Raw genomic sequence first — 23646 nt, 5'->3', positions numbered from 1 at the left:
TCTCCAGACACTCCTAATGTCCCCCTCTCCTCATGTACACTGTTCTCCAGACACTCCTAATGTCCTCTCTCTCCTCATGTACACTGTTCTCCAGACACTCCTAATGTCCCCCCTCCTCCTCATGTACACTGTTCTCCAGACACCCTAATGTCCCCCTTCTCCTCCTCCATGTACACTGTTCTCCAGACACTCCTAATGTCCCCCCTCTCCTCCTCATGTACACTGTTCTCCAGACACCTCCTAATGTCCCCTCTCCTCCTCTCCATGTACACTGTTCTCCAGACACCTTAATGTCCCCCCTCCTCCTCCATGTACACTGTTCTCCAGACACTCCTAATGTCCTCCTCCATGTACACTGTTCCCTCTGACACTTCTAATGTCCCCTCTCCTCTCTGTACTCCAGACACTCCTAATGTCCCCCCTCTCTCCTCATGTACACTGTTCTCCAGACACTCCTAATGTCCCCCTCTCCTCTCCATGTACACTGTTCTCCAGACACTCCTAATGTCCCCTCCTCCTCCCATGTACACTGTTCTCCAGACACCCTAATGTCCCCCCCTTCCTCCTCTCCATACACTGTTCTCCAGACACTCCTAATGTCCCCTCTCCTCCTCACCCATGTACACTGCTCTCCAGACACTCCCTAATGTCCCCTCTCTCCTCTCCATGTACACTGTTCTCCAGACACTCCTAATGTCCCCCCCTCTCCTCCATGTACACTGTTCTCCAGACACTCCTAATGTCCCCTCCTCCTCCATGTACACTGTTCTCCAGACACTCCTAATGTCCCCCCTCCTCCTCCATGTACACTGTTCTCCAGACACCCCCTCCTAATGTCCCACTCTCCTCATGTACACTGTTCTCCAGACACCCTAATGTCCCCCCTCTCCTCCTCCATGTACATTGTTCTCCAGACACTCCTAATGTCCCTCCTCTCCTCCATGTACACTGTTCTCCAGACACCCCCTCTCCCTCCTCCAGACATGTCCTCTCCAGACACACTCCTAATGTCCCCTCTCCATGTACACTGTTCTCCAGACACTCCTAATGTCCCCCTCTCCTCCTCACCATGTACACTGTTCTCCAGACACCCTTAATGTCCCCCTCTCCTCCTCTCCATGTACCCTGTTCCAGACACTCCTAATGTCCTCCTCCTCTCCTCTCCATGTACACTGTTCTCCCAGACACTCCTAATGTCCCCTCTCCTCCTCACCATGTACACTGTTCTCCAGACACTCCTAATGTCCCCCCTCTCCTCCTCATGTACACTGTTCTCCAGACACTCCTAATGTCCCCTCTCCTCCTCCATGTACACTGTAGACACTCCTAATGTCCCCCCTCTCCTCACCATGTACACTGTTCTCCAGACACTCCTAATGTCCCCCCTCCTCTCCATGTACACTGTTCTCCAGACACTCCTAATGTCCCCCCTCCTCTCCTCCAGTACACTGTTCTCCAGACACCTTAATGTCCCCCTCTCCTCCTCTCCATGTACACTGTTCTCCAGACACTCCTAATCTCCTCCATGACACTCTCCTCCCTCCCATGTACACTGTTCTCCAGACACTCCTAATGTCCTCTCTCCTCCATGTACACTGCTCCCTCTGTGACACTCCTAATGTCCCCCCTCCTCATGTACACTGTTCTCCAGACACTCCTAATGTCCCTCCTCTCCTCCATGTACACTGTTCTCCAGACACTCCTAATGTCCCCCTCTCCTCCGTGTACACGTTCTCCAGACACCCTAATGTCCCCTCTCCCCTCATGTACACTGTTCTCCAGACACCCTAATGTCCCCCTCCTCCCATGTACACTGTTCTCCAGACACTCCTAATGTCCCCTCTCCTCCTCCATGTACACTGTTCTCCAGACACTCCTAATGTCCCCCCTCTCCATGTACACTGTCTCTCAGACACTCCTAATGTCCCCCTCTTCCATGTACACTGTTCCTCCAGACACTCCTAATGTCCCCCCCTCCTCCTCCATGTACACTGTTCTCCAGACACTCCTAATGTCCCCCTTCTCCTCATGTACACTGTTCTCCAGACACTCCTAATGTCCCCTTCTCTCCTCCTCCATGTACACTGTTCTCCAGACACTCCTAATGTCCCCCCTCTCCTCCATGTACACTGTTCTCCAGACACTCCTAATGTCCCCCTCTCCTCCTCATGTACACTGTTCTCCAGACACTCCCCTAATGTCCTCCTCCTCCTCCATGTACACTGTTCTCCAGACACTCCTAATGTCCCCCTCCTCCTCATGTACACTGTTCTCCAGACACTCCTAATGTCCCCCTTCTCTCATGTACACTGTTCTCCAGACACTCATAATGTCCCCCCTCTCCTCCTCTCCATGTACACTGTTCTCCAGACACTCCTAATGTCCCCCTCTCCTCCTCATGTACACTGTTCTCCAGACACTCCTAATGTCCCCCTCTCCTCACTGTACCATGTGACACTGTTCTCCAGACACTCCTAATGTCCCCTCTCCTCCTCATGTACACTGTTCTCCAGACACCCCTAATGTCCCCCCTCCTCTCCATGTACACTGTTCTCCAGACACTCCTAATGTCCCCCTCTCCTCCCTCACCATGTACACTGTTCTCCAGACACTCCTCTATGTCCTGTCCTCTCCATGTACACTGACAGACACTCCTAATGTCCCCTCCTCTTCCATGTACACCTCCAGACACTAATGTCCCCCTCTCCTCATGTACACTGTTCTCCAGACACTCCTAATGTCCCCCTCTCCCTCCATGTACACTGTTCTCCAGACACTCCTAATGTCCCCCTCCTCCTCCTCATGTACACTGTTCTCCAGACACTCCTAATGTCCCCCCTCCTCCTCATTCTCAGACACTCCTAATGTCCCCTCTCCTCCTCATGTACACTGTTCTCCAGACACTCCTAATGTCCCCCTCCCTCCTCTCCATGTACACTGTTCTCCAGACACTCCTAATGTCCCCTCTCCTCCTCACCATGTACACTGTTCTCCAGACACTCCTAATGTCCCCCTCTCCCCATGTACACTGTTCTCCAGACACCCCTAATGTCCCCCTCTCCTCTCCATGTACACTGTTCTCCAGACACTCCTAATGTCCCCTCTCTCCTCATCATGTACACTGTTCTCCAGACACTCCCTAATGTCCCTCCTCTCCTCTCCATGTACACTGTCCCCTCTCCAGACACTCCTAATGTCCCCCTCTCATGTAATAATCTCTCCAGACACAATGTCCCCTCTCTCATGTACACTGTTCTCAGACACTCCTAATGTCCCTCCCTCCATGTACACTGTTCTCCAGACACCCTAATGTCCCCCTCTCCTCTCCATGTACACTGTTCTCCAGACACTCCTAATGTCCCCCTCTCCTCCTCATGTACACTGTTCTCCAGACACTCCTAATGTCCCCCTCTCCTCCTCCATGTACACTGTTCTCCAGACACTCCTAATGTCCCCCTCTCCTCCTCATGTACACTGTTCTCCCAGACACTCCCTAATGTCCCTCCTCTCCATGTACACTGTTCTCCAGACACTCCTAATGTCCCCCTCTCCTCTCCATGTACACTGTTCTCCAGACACTCCTAATGTCCCCCTCTCATCCTCCCATGTACACTGTTCTCCAGACACTCCTAATGTCCCCCTCTCCTCCTCCTCCATGTACACTGTTCTCCAGACACTCCTAATGTCCCCCTCTCTCCTCATGTACACTGTTCTCCAGACACTCCTAATGTCCCCCCTCTCCTCCTGTACACTCCAGACACTCCTAATGTCCCCCTCTCCTCATGTACACTGTTCTCCAGACACCCTAATGTCCCCCTCTCCTCCTCTCCATGTACACTGTTCTCCAGACACTCCTAATGTCCCCCCTCTCCTCCATGTACTGTTCTCAGACACTCCCTAATGTCCCCCTCTCCATGTACACTGTTCTCCAGACACTCCTAATGTCCCCCTTCCTCCTCCATGTACACTGTTCTCCAGACACTCCTAATGTCCTCTCTCCTCCATGTACACTGTTCTCCAGACACTCCTAATGTCCCCTCTCCTCTCCATGTACACTGTTCTCCAGACACTCCTAATGTCCCCCCTCTCATCCTCACATGTACACTGTTCTCCAGACACTCCTAATGTCCCCCCTCTCCAGACATGTCCCCCCCTCTCCTCATGTACACTGTTCTCCAGACACTTAATGTCCCCCCTCTCCTCTCCATGTACACTGTTCTCCAGACACTCCTAATGTCCCCCTCTCTCCTCCATGTACACTGTTCTCCAGACACTCCTAATGTCCCCCCTCCTCCATGTACACTGTTCTCCAGACACTCCTAATGTCCCCCCTCTCCTCCTCCATGTACACTGTTCTCCAGACACTCTTAATGTCCCCCCTCTCCTCCTCCATGTACACTGTTCTCCAGACACTCTAATGTCCCCCTCTCTCATGTACACTGTTCTCCAGACACTCCTAATGTCCCCCTCTCCCTCCCTCATGTACACTGTTCTCCAGACACTCCTAATGTCCCCCTCCTCCTCATGTACACTGTTCTCCAGACACTCCTAATGTCCCCCTCTCCCCTCCTCATGTACACTGTTCCCAGACACTCTCCTCTCTCCTCATGTACACTGTTCTCCAGACACTCCTAATGTCCCCCCTCCTCCTCCTCATGTACACTGTTCTCCAGACACTCCTAATGTCCCCCTCTCCTCCTCTCATGTACACTGTTCTCCAGACACTCCTAATGTCCCCCTCTCCTCCTCTCATGTACACTGTTCTCCAGACACTCCTAATGTCCCCCTCTCCTCTCCATGTACATTGTTCTCCAGACACTCCTAATGTCCCTCCTCTCCTCCTCATGTACACTGTTCTCCAGACACTCCTAATGTCCCTCCTCCTCTCCATGTACACTGTTCTCCAGACACTCCTAATGTCCCCCCTCTCCTCCTCACCATGTACACTGTTCTCCAGACACTCCTAATGTCCCCCCTCTCCCTCCTCTCTCATGTACACTGTTCTCCAGACACTCCTAATGTCCCTCCTCCTCTCCATGTACACTGTTCTCCAGACACTCCTAATGTCCCCCTCTCTCCTCCTCACCATGTACACTGTTCTCCAGACACTCCTAATGTCCCCCTCTCTCTCCATGTACCCTGTTCTCCAGACACTCCTAATGTCCCCCCTCTCCTCCTCTCCATGTACACTGTTCTCCAGACACTCCTAATGTCCCCCCTCTCCTCCTCATGTACACTGTTCTCCAGACACTCCTAATGTCCCCCCTCTCCTCCTCTCCATGTACACTGTTCTCCAGACACTCCTAATGTCCCCCTCCTCCTCACCATGTACACTGTTCTCCAGACACTCCTAATGTCCCCTCTTCTCCTCCTCATGTACACTGTTCTCCAGACACTCCCTAATGTCCCCCTCTCTCCTCTCCCATGTACACTGTTCTCCAGACACTCCTAATGTCCCCCCTCACCATGTACACTGTTCTCCAGACACTCCTAATGTCCCCCCTCACCATGTACACTGTTCTCCAGACACTCCTAATGTCCCCCTCACCATGTACACTGTTCTCCAGACACTCCTAATGTCCCCCTCACCATGTACACTGTTCTCCAGACACTCCTAATGTCCCCCCTCACCATGTACACTGTTCTCCAGACACTCCTAATGTCCCCCCTCTCCTCTCCTCTTCCTCCATTCCACTGGGTCCTATAGCTGATTTCATGGATGAACTCTCGCCAAACCTAATATTTGTAACTCCACTCTGACACATTTTTCTCCCATATAAACACTTGTTTACATGTCTGTTCTCAGCAGACACTTTAGTACTTTCAGAAGCAAGAATAAAGGTTTATTAGTGGGCTGAAAAAGTGTGTTCTGTTGGCATTTCATCTCAATAGAAGGTGTTTCAATGCATTTGGACATTCTGACAACGTAGAGAAGAGCTGTGTGCCACAGACCTGACAGGCTTTCTACTGATGGTGCCGTTCAATTACACAGAGACAGCCCAGAGAAAGAGACAGCCCAGAGAAAGAGACAGCCCAGAAAAAGAGACAGCCCAGAGAAAGAGACAGCCCAGAGAAAGAGACAGCCCAGAGAAAGAGACAGCCCAGAGAAAAGAGACAGCCCAGAGAAAAGAGACAGCCCAGAGAAAGAGACAGCCCAGAGAAAGAGACAGCCCAGAGAAAGAGACAAGAAAGAGACAGCCCAGAGAAAGAGACAGCCCAGAGAAAGAGACAGCCCAGAAAAAGAGACAGCCCAGAGAAAGAGACAGCCCAGAGAAAGAGACAGCCCAGAGAAAGAGACAGCCCAGAGAAAGAGACAGCCCAGAGAAAGAGACAGCCCAGAGAAAAGAGACAGCCCAGAAAAGAGACAGCCCAGAAAAAGAGACAGCCCAGAGAAAGAGACAGCCCAGAGAAAGAGACAGCCCAGAGAAAGAGACAGCCCAGAGAAAGATTAGCCCAGAAAAAGAGACAGCCCAGAAAAGAGACAGCCCAGAGAAAGAGACAGCCCAGAGAAAGAGACAGCCCAGAGAAAGAGACAGCCCAGAAAAAGCAGGTTTCAATTTATTAACAAGATTAAAACAAGATTAAAACTCTACATTTTAGTACAAAGTACTTTCGTTCACAGTGCGTCCATCAAGGGGTGTGTGTGAGCAGGCAAAACAAAGGCCTGTTCTGATTGGCTGGCCCAACATGAGTTGTCCTCTTCTAACCCTTCTTGCCATGGCAATGTCCTGGGGGCAATGGGTTGTCTTCTAACCCTTCTTGCCATGGCAATGTCCTGGGGGAAGAGGGAGGGTTGTCAGCAAATGTGATGAATTGGAATGCTGACTGCAAGCCAGGTCTAATCGCCCAACATCAGTGCCCGACCTCACTAATGCTTGTGGCTGAATGGAAGCAAATCCCCGCAGCAATGTTCCTACATCTAGTGGAAAGCCTTCCCAGAAGAGTGGAGGCTGTTATAGCAGCAATGTTCCAACATCTAGTGGAAAGCCTTCCCAGAAGAGTGGAGACTGTTATAGCAGCAATGTTCCAACATCTAGTGGAAAGCCTTCACAGAAGAGTGGAGGCTGTTATAGCAGCAAAGGGGGGACCAACTCCATATTAATATTAATGTCCATGATTTTGGAATGAGATGTTCAATCAGCAGGTGTCCACATATTTTTTGGTAATTTCTGTTTGGCTGATGAGCTTCATCTATGGAAGAAAGGTAGTTGTGGAGGGTCACACGTCCTTAGCCTTTTCAGGGGTACACTCGATTGGACGACCAAGAATCCTCATCGAAGCCATAATGCCGAATGCATTCTCTGCCTGCGAGAACGAGTGTGGTGAAGGTTCAAGGTACGCCCAGGTATATTGAGACACCTGTGAATGAGATACATTTGATTTTAATTTTATTATTATTATTTTTACATTTAAAAAAAAAAACATCATACCATTTTCTAGAAACTATATTCCAAAAGCCTTAATAAAATGGCATTTCTCATAGAGGTGAATACATACAAGGGAAATTAGATTGAACATACCTGGATCTGGGCGCATGAGGTTCTCATGTGGAGGGAAAGCTGCATCTCCCAGGAACCTAGCAGGACAGCTGGCGGTGGTCAAGGGTCTTCTGCAGCAGTTTGGACCCAAAAGAACTCTTGAATCACTCCACCATTGCTCTCTCAGCCTTATACCCCTACATCCACCATTAGGCCCCTACATCCACCATTATACCCCTACATCCACCATTATGCCCCTACATCCACCATTATACCCCTACATCCACCATTATGCCCCTACATCCACCATTAGGCCCCTACATCCACCATTAGGCCCCTACATCCACCATTAGGCCCCTACATCCACCATTATGCCCCTACATCCACCATTAGGCCCCTACATCCACCATTAGGCCCCTACATCCACCATTATACCCCTACATCCACCATTAGGCCCCTACATCCACCATTAGGCCCCTACATCCACCATTAGGCCCCTACATCCACCATTAGGCCCCTACATCCACCATTAGGCCCCTACATCCACCATTATGCCCCTACATCTTAGGCCCCTACATCCACCATCAGGCCCCTACATCTTAGGCCCCTACATCCACCATCAGGCCCCTACATCCACCATTATTATTTTGTATTTTACGAGGCAAGTCAGTGAAGAACAAATTCTTATTTTCAATGACGGCCTAGGGTTAACTGCCTGTTCAGGGGCAGAACGACAGATTTGTACCTTGTCAGCTCGGGGGTTTGAACTTGCAACCTTCCGGTTACTAGTCCAACGCTCTAACCACTAGGCTACCCTGCCGCCTCTACACTCTAACCACTAGGCTACCCTGCCGCCTCTACACTCTAACCACTAGGCTACCCTGCCGCCCCTCCACTCTAACCACTAGGCTACCCTTCCACCACCTACGCACTAACCACTAGGCTACCCTGCCGCCCCTCCCCTCTAACCACTAGGCTACCCTGCCGCCCCTCCACTCTAACCACTAGGCTACCTGCCGCCCTCCCTCTAACCACTAGGCTACCCTGCCGCCCCTCCCCTCTAACCACTAGGCTACCTGCCGCCCCTCCCCTCTAACCACTAGGCTACCCTGCCGCCCTCCCCCTCTAACCACTAGGCTACCTGCCGCCCTCCCCTCTAACCACTAGGCTACCCTGCCGCCCCTCCACTCTAACCACTAGGCTACCTGCCGCCCCTCCACTCTAACCACTAGGCTACCCTGCCGCCCCTCCCCTCTAACCACTAGGCTACCCTGCCGCCCTCCACTCTAACCACTAGGCTACCTGCCGCCCCTCCACTCTAACCACTAGGCTACCTGCCGCCCCTCCCCTCTAACCACTAGGCTACCCTGCCGCCCCTCCCCTCTAACCACTAGGCTACCTGCCGCCCTCCCCTCTAACCACTAGGCTACCTGCCGCCCTCCCCTCTAACCACTAGGCTACCCTGCCGCCCTCCACTCTAACCACTAGGCTACCTGCCGCCCCTCCACTCTAACCACTAGGCTACCCTGCCGCCCTCCCCTCTAACCACTAGGCTACCCTGCCGCCCCTCCACTCTAACCACTAGGCTACCTGCCGCCCTCCCCTCTAACCACTAGGCTACCCTGCCGCCCCTCCCCTCTAACCACTAGGCTACCTGCCGCCCCTCCACTCTAACCACTAGGCTACCCTGCCGCCTCCACTCTAACCACTAGGCTACCTGCCGCCCCTCCACTCTAACCACTAGGCTACCCTGCCGCCTCCCCTCTAACCACTAGGCTACCCTGCCGCCCCTCCCCTCTAACCACTAGGCTACCCTGCCGCCCCCCCTCTAACCACTAGGCTACCCTGCCGCCCCTCCCCTCTAACCACTAGGCTACCTGCCGCCCCTCCTCTAACCACTAGGCTACCCTGCCGCCCCTCCCCTCTAACCACTAGGCTACCTGCCGCCCTCCACTCTAACCACTAGGCTACCCTGCCGCCCCTCCACTCTAACCACTAGGCTACCTGCCGCCCCTCCCCTCTAACCACTAGGCTACCCTGCCGCCCCTCCCCTCTAACCACTAGGCTACCTGCCGCCCCTCCTCTAACCACTAGGCTACCCTGCCGCCCCTCCCCTCTAACCACTAGGCTACCCTGCCGCCCCTCCCCTCTAACCACTAGGCTACCCTGCCGCCCTCCCCCCCTCTAACCACTAGGCTACCCTGCCGCCCTCCCCTCTAACCACTAGGCTACCCTGCCGCCCTCCCCTCTAACCACTAGGCTACCCTGCCGCCCTCCATCCACCATTATACATCTTCTCTGTCTCCGTATCCGGCCTATTATGCGTGTTGCTAGGGACATCAAATCTAGTAGATCTCTATTATGCGTGTTGCTAGGGACATCAAATCTAGTAGATCTCTACTATGCGTGTTGCTAGGGACATCAAATCTAGTAGATCCCTAGTATGAGTGTTGCTAGGGACATCAAATCTAGTAGATCCCTAGTATGAGTGTTGCTAGGGACATCAAATCTAGTAGATCTCTATTATGCGTGTTGCTAGGGACATCAAATCTAGTAGATCCCTAGTATGAGTGTTGCTAGGGACATCAAATCTAGTAGATCCCTATTATATCAAATCAAAACTTTATTTGTCACATGCACCGAATACAATGAGTGTAAACTTGTAGCGGTATTTATTAGAGGGGTAAAGATAAAGATTGTGTTCGGGCGCCGGGCAGGTATTAACCATGCCGAAAGGAGAAGAGTAGAATAGAGAGAGTACCACTACCAGACCCACACACATCAGCAGAAGAGACTGCCTAGAGTGTAGCCTGTTTACCAGATAGCCAGTGGAGAGAAAAGAGAATACACACCATATAAAACACACAGCACAGGGGTAACCCCACCCAGAATACCTCATCAGCACAGGGGTAACCCCACCCAGAATACCTCATCAGCACAGGGGTAACCCCACCCAGAATACCTCATCAGCACAGGGGTAACCCCACCCAGAATACCTCAGCAGCACAGGGGTAACCCCACCCAGAATACCTCAGCAGCACAGGGGTAACCCCACCCAGAATACCTCAGCAGCACAGGGGTAACCCCACCCAGAATACCTCATCAGCACAGGGGTAACCCCACCCAGAATACCTCATCAGCACAGGGGTAACCCCACCCAGAATACCTCATCAGCACAGGGGTAACCCCACCCAGAATACCTCAGCAGCACAGGGGTAACCCCACCCAGAATACCTCATCAGCACAGGGGTAACCCCACCCAGAATACCTCAGCAGCACAGGGGTAACCCCACCCAGAATACCTCAGCAGCACAGGGGTAACCCCACCCAGAATAGCTCATCAGCACAGGGGTAACCCCACCCAGAATACCTCATCAGCACAGGGGTAACCCCACCCAGAATACCTCATCAGCACAGGGGTAACCCCACCCAGAATACCTCAGCAGCACAGGGGTAAACCCACCCAGAATACCTCATCAGCACAGGGGTAACCCCACCCAGAATACCTCATCAGCACAGGGGTAACCCCACCCAGAATACCTCATCAGCACAGGGTAACCCCACCCAGAATACCTCAGCAGCACAGGGTAAACCCACCCAGAATACCTCATCAGCACAGGGGTAACCCCACCCAGAATACCTCATCAGCACAGGGGTAACCCCACCCAGGATACCTCATCAGCACAGGGGTAACCCCACCCATAATACCTCAGCAGCACAGGGTAACCCCACCCAGAATACCTCAGCAGCACAGGGGTAACCCCACCCAGAATACCTCATCAGCACAGGGGTAACCCCACCCAGAATACCTCATCAGCACAGGGGTAACCCCACCCAGAATACCTCATCAGCACAGGGGTAACCCCACCCAGAATACCTCATCAGCACAGGGTAACCCCACCCAGAATACCTCATCAGCACAGGGGTAACCCCACCCAGAATACCTCATCAGCACAGGGTAACCCCACCCAGAATACCTCATCAGCACAGGGGTAACCCCACCCAGAATACCTCATCAGCACAGGGGTAACCCCACCCAGAATACCTCATCAGCACAGGGGTAACCCCACCCAGAATACCTCATCAGCACAGGGGTAACCCCACCCAGAATACCTCATCAGCACAGGGGTAACCCCACCCAGAATACCTCATCAGCACAGGGGTAACCCCACCCAGAATACCTCAGCAGCACAGGGGTAACCCCACCCAGAATACCTCAGCAGCACAGGGGTAACCCCACCCAGAATACCTCAGCAGCACAGGGGTAACCCCACCCAGAATACCTCATCAGCACAGGGGTAACCCCACCCAGAATACCTCATCAGCACAGGGGTAACCCCACCCAGAATACCTCATCAGCACAGGGGTAACCCCACCCAGAATACCTCATCAGCACAGGGGTAACCCCACCCAGAATACCTCAGACAATAATACTAATACTAATAATGGCAGAGTAATTCAACAGCAACTTCATACAAGAACGACCCCAGTCATCAACATAGGATTTACAATAATCTGTATTATTTTCTAGTGGATGAGTGCAGAGGGTATGAATGTGGGGGGTGTTCATCGACACAACAAAGGCCTTAAAAATGTCCACAATCTTCTCGGCCACATGTCATTAGTACACTTCACCTCAATACAGTTCACATAACAATACACAACTTGCAAGCAACCTCCCTTTTAACTAAAATGTCCATCAAAATACTTCTGGCAGGGCAATAATAGTCCAGCTCTAATGAACTTCAATGGGAAGTGCATTGGAAAAATAGAGAGTCTGTTGCAGGGTAAAGCACTGGAACGATAGAGGGTCTGTTGCAGGGTAAAGGACTGGAACGATAGAGGGTCTGTTGCAGGGTAAAGCACTGGAACGATAGAGGGTCTGTTGCAGGGTAAAGGACGAACGATAGAGGGAGAGAAATAGAGGGTCTGTTGCAGGGTAAAGGACTGGAACGATAGAGGGAGAGAAAATAGAGGGTCTGTTGCAGGGTAAAGCACTGGAAAGATAGAGGGTCTGTTGCAGGGTAAAGCACTGGAAAGATAGAGGGTCTGTTGCAGGGTAAAGCACTGGAACGATAGAGGGTCTGTTGCAGGGTAAAGCACTGGAACGATAGAGGGTCTGTTGCAGGGTAAAGCACTGGAACGATAGAGGGTCTGTTGCAGGGTAAAGCACTGGAACGATAGAGGGAAGAGAAAGAGAGAAAGAGAACAAGAGAGATCTTAGCTGTGGTCTTCAGGCCGGTGTACTGTCTGACCGTCCGATGGTTTGTTGGTTTGTATGTCAAAGCTTTGCAACAATGTTGCTACTAATCCATGCGATCCATAACAACCTCGACCTAGAGCGGTCACACCGATGATTGAGTTAAATACTTTATAAACTACAAACGCTGAAAACAAACAAAACTTCTGCAGCACAGCACACACAATCAAACTGTCGCGCCACCCAAGAGCTCCTCCCCAAAGAGCTGAATGAGCTCTCTTTATCGCCTCCTTCCTTACTGCTGATGCGCTCTTAAAGTGGCAGCGCACGGTGAAGGCTCCGTGCAGATTTCGCCACAAACTTTACAGTGAAATGCAAGCCCTTAACCAACAGTGCAGTTCAAGAAGGGTTCAAAAAATATTTACCAAATAAATTACATTTAAAAATTACAAAAAGTAACACAATAAGAATAACAATAATGAGGCTATATACAGGGTATTACGGTACAGAGTCAATGTGGAGGCTATATACAGGGTATTACGGTACAGAGTCAATGTGGAGGCTATATACAGGGTATTACGGTACAGAGTCAATGTGGAGGCTATATACAGGGTGTTACGGTACAGAGTCAATGTGGAGGCTATATACAGGGGGTACCGGTACAGAGTCAATGTGGAGACTATATACAGGGGGTACCGGTACAGAGTCAATGTGGAGGCTATATACAGGGGGTACCGGTACAGAGTCAATGTGGAGGCTATATACAGGGGGTACCGGTACAGAGTCAATGTGGAGGCTATATACAGGGGGTACCGGTACAGAGTCAGTGTGGAGGCTATATACAGGGGGTACCGGTACAGAGTCAATGTGGAGGCTATATACAGGGTGTTACGGTACAGAGTCAATGTGGAGGCTATATACAGGGGGGTACCAGTACAGAGTCAATGTGGAGGCTATATACAGGGTGTTACGGTACAGAGTCAATGTGGAGGCTATATACAGGGTGTTACGGTACAGAGTCAATGTGGAGGCTATATACAGGGTGTTACGGAACAGAGTCAATGTGGAGGCTATATACAGGGGGTACTGGTACAGAGTCAATGTGGAGGCTATATACAGGGGGTACTGGTACAGAGTCAATGTGGAGGCTATATACAGGGGGTACAGGTACAGAGTCAATGTGGAGGCTATATACAGGGGGTACCGGTACAGAGTCAATGTGGAGGCTATATACAGGGTATTACGGTACAGAGTCAATGTGGAGGCTATATACAGGGGGTACCAGTACAGAGTCAATGCGGAGGCTATATACAGGGGGTACTGGTACAGAGTCAATGTGGAGGCTATATACAGGGGGTACCGGTACAGAGTCAATGTGGAGGCTATATACAGGGTATTACGGTACAGAGTCAATGTGGAGGCTATATACAGGGTATTACGGTACAGAGTCAATGTGGAGGCTATATACAGGGTATTACGGTACAGAGTCAATGTGGAGGCTATATACAGGGTATTACGGTACAGAGTCAATGTGGAGGCTATATACAGGGGGTACCGGTACAGAGTCAATGTGGAGGCTATATACAGGGGGTACCAGTACAGAGTCAATGTGGAGGCTATATACAGGGGGTACCGGTAGAGAGTCAATGTGGAGGCTATATACAGGGGGTACCAGTACAGAGTCAATGTGGAGGCTATATACAGGGGGTACCGGTACAGAGTCAATGTGGAGGCTATATACAGGGGGTACCAGTACAGAGTCAATGTGGAGGCTATATACAGGGGGTACCGGTACAGAGTCAATGTGGAGGCTATATACAGGGTATTACGGTACAGAGTCAATGTGGAGGCTATATACAGGGGGTACCGGTACAGAGTCAATGTGGAGGCTATATACAGGGGGTACTGGTACAGAGTCAATGTGGAGGCTATATACAGGGGGTACAGGTACAGAGTCAATGTGGAGGCTATATACAGGGGGTACCAGTACAGAGTCAATGTGGAGGCTATATACAGGGGGTACTGGTACAGAGTCAATGTGGAGGCTATATACAGGGGGTACCGGTACAGAGTCAATGTGGAGGCTATATACAGGGTATTACGGTACAGAGTCAATGTGGAGGCTATATACAGGGTATTACGGTACAGAGTCAATGTGGAGGCTATATACAGGGTATTACGGTACAGAGTCAATGTGGAGGCTATATACAGGGTATTACGGTACAGAGTCAATGTGGAGGCTATATACAGGGGGTACCGGTACAGAGTCAATGTGGAGGCTATATACAGGGGGTACCGGTACAGAGTCAATGTGGAGGCTATATACAGGGGGTACCAGTACAGAGTCAATGTGGAGACTATATACAGGGGGTACCGGTACAGAGTCAATGTGGAGGCTATATACAGGGGGTACCGGTACAGAGTGAATGTGGAGGCTATATACAGGGGGTACCGGTACAGAGTCAATGTGGAGGCTATATACAGGGGGTACCAGTACAGAGTCAATGTGGAGGCTATATACAGGGTATTACGGTACAGAGTCAATGTGGAGGCTATATACAGGGTATTACGGTACAGAGTCAATGTGGAGGCTATATACAGGGGGTACTGGTACAGAGTCAATGTGGAGGCTATATACAGGGTATTACGGTACAGAGTCAATGTGGAGGCTATATACAGGCTATATACCTACGCACTAACCACTAGGCTACCCTGCCGCCCCTCCCCTCTAACCACTAGGCTACCCTGCCGCCCCTCCCCTCTAACCACTAGGCTACCTGCCGCCCCTCCCCTCTAACCACTAGGCTACCCTGCCGCCCCTCCCCTCTAACCACTAGGCTACCCTGCCGCCCCTCCCCTCTAACCACTAGGCTACCTGCCGCCCTCCCCTCTAACCACTAGGCTACCCTGCCGCCCCTCCACTCTAACCACTAGGCTACCTGCCGCCCTCCACTCTAACCACTAGGCTACCCTGCCGCCCCTCCCCTCTAACCACTAGGCTACCCTGCCGCCCTCCCCTCTAACCACTAGGCTACCCTGCCGCCCTCCCCTCTAACCACTAGGCTACCCTGCCGCCCCTCCCCTCTAACCACTAGGCTACCCTGCCGCCCCTCCCCTCTAACCACTAGGCTACCTGCCGCCCCTCCCTCTAACCACTAGGCTACCCTGCCGCCCCTCCCTCTAACCACTAGGCTACCTGCCGCCCCTCCACTCTAACCACTAGGCTACCCTGCCGCCCCTCCACTCTAACCACTAGGCTACCTGCCGCCCTCCCCTCTAACCACTAGGCTACCCTGCCGCCCCCCCCTCTAACCACTAGGCTACCCTGCCGCCCCTCCCCCTCTAACCACTGGGCTACCTGCCGCCCCTCCCCTCTAACCACTAGGCTACCCTGCCGCCCTCCCCTCTAACCACTAGGCTACCCTGCCGCCCTCCCCTCTAACCACTAGGCTACCCTGCCGCCTCCCCTCTAACCACTAGGCTACCCTGCCGCCCCTCCCCTCTAACCACTAGGCTACCCTGCCGCCCCTCCATCCACCATTATACATCTTCTCTGTCTCCGTATCCGGCCTATTATGCGTGTTGCTAGGGACATCAAATCTAGTAGATCTCTATTATGCGTGTTGCTAGGGACATCAAATCTAGTAGATCTCTACTATGCGTGTTGCTAGGGACATCAAATCTAGTAGATCTCTATTATGCGTGTTGCTAGGGACATCAAATCTAGTAGATCTCTATTATGCGTGTTGCTAGGGACATCAAATCTAGTAGATCCCTAGTATGAGTGTTGCTAGGGACATCAAATCTAGTAGATCCCTATTATATCAAATCAAAACTTTATTTGTCACATGCACCGAATACAATGAGTGTAAACTTGTAGCGGTATTTATTAGAGGGGTAAAGATAAAGATTGTGTTCGGGCGCCGGGCAGGTATTAACCATGCCGAAAGGAGAAGAGTAGAATAGAGAGAGTACCACTACCAGACCCACACACATCAGCAGAAGAGACTGCCTAGAGTGTATCCTGTTTACCAGATAGCCAGTGGAGAGAAAAGAGAATACACACCATATAAAACACACAGCACAGGGGTAACCCCACCCAGAATACCTCATCAGCACAGGGGTAACCCCACCCAGAATACCTCAGCAGCACAGGGGTAACCCCACCCAGAATACCTCAGCAGCACAGGGGTAACCCCACCCAGAATACCTCAGCAGCACAGGGGTAACCCCACCCAGAATACCTCAGCAGCACAGGGGTAACCCCACCCAGAATACCTCATCAGCACAGGGGTAACCCCACCCAGAATACCTCATCAGCACAGGGGTAACCCCACCCAGAATACCTCATCAGCACAGGGGTAACCCCACCCAGAATACCTCAGCAGCACAGGGGTAACCCCACCCAGAATACCTCAGCAGCACAGGGGTAACCCCACCCAGAATAGCTCATCAGCACAGGGGTAACCCCCACCCAGAATACCTCATCAGCACAGGGGTAACCCCACCCAGAATACCTCAGCAGCACAGGGGTAAACCCACCCAGAATACCTCATCAGCACAGGGGTAACCCCACCCAGAATACCTCATCAGCACAGGGGTAACCCCACCCAGAATACCTCATCAGCACAGGGGTAACCCCACCCAGAATACCTCAGCAGCACAGGGGTAAACCCACCCAGAATACCTCATCAGCACAGGGGTAACCCCACCCAGAATACCTCATCAGCACAGGGGTAACCCCACCCAGGATACCTCATCAGCACAGGGGTAACCCCACCCAGAATACCTCATCAGCACAGGGGTAACCCCACCCATAATACCTCAGCAGCACAGGGGTAACCCCACCCAGAATACCTCATCAGCACAGGGGTAACCCCACCCAGAATACCTCATCAGCACAGGGGTAACCCCACCCAGAATACCTCATCAGCACAGGGGTAACCCCACCCAGAATACCTCATCAGCACAGGGGTAACCCCACCCAGAATACCTCATCAGCACAGGGGTAACCCCACCCAGAATACCTCATCAGCACAGGGGTAACCCCACCCAGAATACCTCATCAGCACAGGGGTAACCCCACCCAGAATACCTCATCAGCACAGGGGTAACCCCACCCAGAATACCTCAGACAATAATACTAATACTAATAATGGCAGAGTAATTCAACAGCAACTTCATACAAGAACGACCCCAGTCATCAACAGAGGATTTACAATAATCTGTATTATTTTCTAGTGGATGAGTGCAGAGGGTATGAATGTGGGGGGTGTTCATCGACACAACAAAGGCCTTAAAAATGTCCACAATCTTCTCGGCCACATGTCATTAGTACACTTCACCTCAATACAGTTCACATAACAATACACAACTTGCAAGCAACCTCCCTTTTAACTAAAATGTCCATCAAAATACTTCTGGCAGGGCAATAATAGTCCAGCTCTAATGAACTTCAATGGGAAGTGCATTGGAAAAATAGAGAGTCTGTTGCAGGGTAAAGCACTGGAACGATAGAGGGTCTGTTGCAGGGTAAAGGACTGGAACGATAGAGGGTCTGTTGCAGGGTAAAGCACTGGAACGATAGAGGGTCTGTTGCAGGGTAAAGGACGAACGATAGAGGGGAGAGAAATAGAGGGTCTGTTGCAGGGTAAAGGACTGGAACGATAGAGGGGAGAGAAATAGAGGGTCTGTTGCAGGGTAAAGCACTGGAAAGATAGAGGGTCTGTTGCAGGGTAAAGCACTGGAAAGATAGAGGGTCTGTTGCAGGGTAAAGCACTGGAACGATAGAGGGTCTGTTGCAGGGTAAAGCACTGGAACGATAGAGGGTCTGTTGCAGGGTAAAGCACTGGAACGATAGAGGGTCTGTTGCAGGGTAAAGCACTGGAACGATAGAGGGAAGAGAAAGAGAGAAAGAGAACAAGAGAGATCTTAGCTGTGGTCTTCAGGCCGGTGTACTGTCTGACCGTCCGATGGTTTGTTGGTTTGTATGTCAAAGCTTTGCAACAATGTTGCTACTAATCCATGCGATCCATAACAACCTCGACCTAGAGCGGTCACACCGATGATTGAGTTAAATACTTTATAAACTACAAACGCTGAAAACAAACAAAACTTCTGCAGCACAGCACACACAATCAAACTGTCGCGCCACCCAAGAGCTCCTCCCCAAAGAGCTGAATGAGCTCTCTTTATCGCCTCCTTCCTTACTGCTGATGCGCTCTTAAAGTGGCAGCGCACGGTGAAGGCTCCGTGTGCACGGTGAAGGCTCCGTGCAGATTTCGCCACAAACTTTACAGTGAAATGCAAGCCCTTAACCAACAGTGCAGTTCAAGAAGGGTTCAAAAAATATTTACCAAATAAATTACATTTAAAAATTACAAAAAGTAACACAATAAGAATAACAATAATGAGGCTATATACAGGGTGTTACGGTACAGAGTCAATGTGGAGGCTATATACAGGGGGTACCGGTACAGAGTCAATGTGGAGGCTATATACAGGGTATTACGGTACAGAGTCAATGTGGAGGCTATATACAGGGTGTTACGGTACAGAGTCAATGTGGAGGCTATATACAGGGGGTACCGGTACAGAGTCAATGTGGAGGCTATATACAGGGTGTTACGGTACAGAGTCAATGTGGAGGCTATATACAGGGGGTACCAGTACAGAGTCAATGTGGAGGCTATATACAGGGGGTACCGGTACAGAGTCAATGTGGAGGCTATATACAGGGTGTTACGGTACAGAGTCAATGTGGAGGCTATATACAGGGTGTTACGGTACAGAGTCAATGTGGAGGCTATATACAGGGTGTTACGGTACAGAGTCAATGTGGAGGCTATATACAGGGGGTACCAGTACAGAGTCAATGCGGAGGCTATATACAGGGGGTACTGGTACAGAGTCAATGTGGAGGCTATATACAGGGGGTACCGGTACAGAGTCAATGTGGAGGCTATATACAGGGTATTACGGTACAGAGTCAATGTGGAGGCTATATACAGGGTATTACGGTACAGAGTCAATGTGGAGGCTATATACAGGGTGTTACGGAACAGAGTCAATGTGGAGGCTATATACAGGGGGTACTGGTACAGAGTCAATGTGGAGGCTATATACAGGGGGTACCGGTACAGAGTCAATGTGGAGGCTATATACAGGGTATTACGGTACAGAGTCAATGTGGAGGCTATATACAGGGTATTACGGTACAGAGTCAATGTGGAGGCTATATACAGGGTATTACGGTACAGAGTCAATGTGGAGGCTATATACAGGGTATTACGGTACAGAGTCAATGTGGAGGCTATATACAGGGGGTACCGGTACAGAGTCAATGTGGAGGCTATATACAGGGGGTACCAGTACAGAGTCAATGTGGAGGCTATATACAGGGGGTACCGGTAGAGAGTCAATGTGGAGGCTATATACAGGGGGTACCAGTACAGAGTCAATGTGGAGGCTATATACAGGGGGTACCGGTACAGAGTCAATGTGGAGGCTATATACAGGGGGTACCAGTACAGAGTCAATGTGGAGGCTATATACAGGGGGTACCGGTACAGAGTCAATGTGGAGGCTATATACAGGGTATTACGGTACAGAGTCAATGTGGAGGCTATATACAGGGGGTACCGGTACAGAGTCAATGTGGAGGCTATATACAGGGGGTACTGGTACAGAGTCAATGTGGAGGCTATATACAGGGGGTACAGGTACAGAGTCAATGTGGAGGCTATATACAGGGGGTACCAGTACAGAGTCAATGTGGAGGCTATATACAGGGGGTACTGGTACAGAGTCAATGTGGAGGCTATATACAGGGGGTACCGGTACAGAGTCAATGTGGAGGCTATATACAGGGTATTACGGTACAGAGTCAATGTGGAGGCTATATACAGGGTATTACGGTACAGAGTCAATGTGGAGGCTATATACAGGGTATTACGGTACAGAGTCAATGTGGAGGCTATATACAGGGTATTACGGTACAGAGTGAATGTGGAGGCTATATACAGGGGGTACCGGTACAGAGTCAATGTGGAGGCTATATACAGGGGGTACCGGTACAGAGTCAATGTGGAGGCTATATACAGGGGGTACCAGTACAGAGTCAATGTGGAGACTATATACAGGGGGTACCGGTACAGAGTCAATGTGGAGGCTATATACAGGGGGTACCGGTACAGAGTGAATGTGGAGGCTATATACAGGGGGTACCGGTACAGAGTCAATGTGGAGGCTATATACAGGGGGTACCAGTACAGAGTCAATGTGGAGGCTATATACAGGGTATTACGGTACAGAGTCAATGTGGAGGCTATATACAGGGTATTACGGTACAGAGTCAATGTGGAGGCTATATACAGGGGGTACTGGTACAGAGTCAATGTGGAGGCTATATACAGGGTATTACGGTACAGAGTCAATGTGGAGGCTATATACAGGCTATATACCTACGCACTAACCACTAGGCTACCCTGCCGCCCTCCCCCTCTAACCACTAGGCTACCCTGCCGCCCTCCCCCTCTAACCACTAGGCTACCTGCCGCCCTCCCCTCTAACCACTAGGCTACCCTGCCGCCCTCCCCTCTAACCACTAGGCTACCCTGCCGCCCCTCCCCTCTAACCACTAGGCTACCTGCCGCCCTCCCTCTAACCACTAGGCTACCCTGCCGCCCCTCCACTCTAACCACTAGGCTACCTGCCGCCCCTCCACTCTAACCACTAGGCTACCCTGCCGCCTCCCCTCTAACCACTAGGCTACCCTGCCGCCCTCCACTCTAACCACTAGGCTACCTGCCGCCCTCCACTCTAACCACTAGGCTACCTGCCGCCCCTCCCCTCTAACCACTAGGCTACCCTGCCGCCCTCCTCTAACCACTAGGCTACCTGCCGCCCCTCCCCTCTAACCACTAGGCTACCTGCCGCCCCTCCCCTCTAACCACTAGGCTACCCTGCCGCCCCTCCACTCTAACCACTAGGCTACCCTGCCGCCTCCCTCTAACCACTAGGCTACCCTGCCGCCCCTCCCTCTAACCACTAGGCTACCTGCCGCCCTCCCCTCTAACCACTAGGCTACCCTGCCGCCCCTCCCCTCTAACCACTAGGCTACCTGCCGCCCCTCCACTCTAACCACTAGGCTACCCTGCCGCCCTCCACTCTAACCACTAGGCTACCTGCCGCCCTCCACTCTAACCACTAGGCTACCCTGCCGCCCTCCCCTCTAACCACTAGGCTACCCTGCCGCCCTCCCCTCTAACCACTAGGCTACCCTGCCGCCCTCCCCTCTAACCACTAGGCTACCCTGCCGCCCTCCCCTCTAACCACTAGGCTACCCTGCCGCCCTCCCTCTAACCACTAGGCTACCTGCCGCCCCTCCACTCTAACCACTAGGCTACCCTGCCGCCCCTCCACTCTAACCACTAGGCTACCTGCCGCCCCTCCCTCTAACCACTAGGCTACCCTGCCGCCCTCCCCTCTAACCACTAGGCTACCCTGCCGCCCCTCCCCTCTAACCACTAGGCTACCTGCCGCCCCTCCCCTCTAACCACTAGGCTACCCTGCCGCCCCTCCCTCTAACCACTAGGCTACCCTGCCGCCCCTCCCTCTAACCACTAGGCTACCCTGCCGCCTCCCCTCTAACCACTAGGCTACCCTGCCGCCCCTCCCCTCTAACCACTAGGCTACCCTGCCGCCCCTCCCCTCTAACCACTAGGCTACCCTGCCGCCCCTCCATCCACCATTATACATCTTCTCTGTCTCCGTATCCGGCCTATTATGCGTGTTGCTAGGGACATCAAATCTAGTAGATCTCTATTATGCGTGTTGCTAGGGACATCAAATCTAGTAGATCTCTACTATGCGTGTTGCTAGGGACATCAAATCTAGTAGATCTCTATTATGCGTGTTGCTAGGGACATCAAATCTAGTAGATCTCTACTATGCGTGTTGCTAGGGACATCAAATCTAGTAGATCCCTAGTATGAGTGTTGCTAGGGACATCAAATCTAGTAGATCCCTAGTATGAGTGTTGCTAGGGACATCAAATCTAGTAGATCTCTATTATGCGTGTTGCTAGGGACATCAAATCTAGTAGATCCCTAGTATGAGTGTTGCTAGGGACATCAAATCTAGTAGATCCCTATTATATCAAATCAAAACTTTATTTGTCACATGCACCGAATACAATGAGTGTAAACTTGTAGCGGTATTTATTAGAGGGGTAAAGATAAAGATTGTGTTCGGGCGCCGGGCAGGTATTAACCATGCCGAAAGGAGAAGAGTAGAATAGAGAGAGTACCACTACCAGACCCACACACATCAGCAGAAGAGACTGCCTAGAGTGTAGCCTGTTTACCAGATAGCCAGTGGAGAGAAAAGAGAATACACACCATATAAAACACACAGCACAGGGGTAACCCCACCCAGAATACCTCATCAGCACAGGGGTAACCCCACCCAGAACACCTCAGCAGCACAGGGGTAACCCCACCCAGAATACCTCATCAGCACAGGGGTAACCCCACCCAGAATACCTCAGCAGCACAGGGGTAACCCCACCCAGAATACCTCAGCAGCACAGGGGTAACCCCACCCAGAATACCTCAGCAGCACAGGGGTAACCCCACCCAGAATACCTCAGCAGCACAGGGTAACCCCACCCAGAATACCTCATCAGCACAGGGGTAACCCCACCCAGAATACCTCATCAGCACAGGGGTAACCCCACCCAGAATACCTCATCAGCACAGGGGTAACCCCACCCAGAATACCTCAGCAGCACAGGGGTAACCCCACCCAGAATACCTCAGCAGCACAGGGGTAACCCCACCCAGAATAGCTCATCAGCACAGGGGTAACCCCACCCAGAATACCTCATCAGCACAGGGTAACCCCACCCAGAATACCTCAGCAGCACAGGGGTAACCCCACCCAGAATACCTCAGCAGCACAGGGGTA

At 51.7% G+C, this 23646-nt stretch overlaps 1 protein-coding gene across 2 annotated transcripts in view; it reads right to left on the bottom strand.

The window, feature by feature from the left end:
* LOC135565763 (zinc finger protein 135-like) overlaps window positions 1-23646 on the bottom strand; it is an 88013-nt gene that overhangs the window by 54684 nt on the left and 9683 nt on the right. The window contains exons 3-4 of one of the 2 annotated variants that reach the window (XR_010461841.1): window positions 7521-7609; window positions 6786-7359 (exon numbers count right to left, since the gene is read on the bottom strand). The exons of the other annotated variant lie outside the window; for it this stretch is intronic. The gene's annotated coding sequence lies outside the window, so the exon portion shown is untranslated. Of the gene's footprint in view, window positions 1-6785; window positions 7360-7520; window positions 7610-23646 lie in introns of those variants that run through there. 2 annotated transcript variants of the gene reach the window in all.

This window comes from Oncorhynchus nerka, linkage group LG9b, assembly GCF_034236695.1.
Source record: "Oncorhynchus nerka isolate Pitt River linkage group LG9b, Oner_Uvic_2.0, whole genome shotgun sequence".
NCBI lineage: Eukaryota > Metazoa > Chordata > Actinopteri > Salmoniformes > Salmonidae > Oncorhynchus > Oncorhynchus nerka.
The sequence above is the reverse complement of the archived record's forward strand: the minus strand, read 5'-3'. Positions and strand labels throughout refer to the sequence as shown.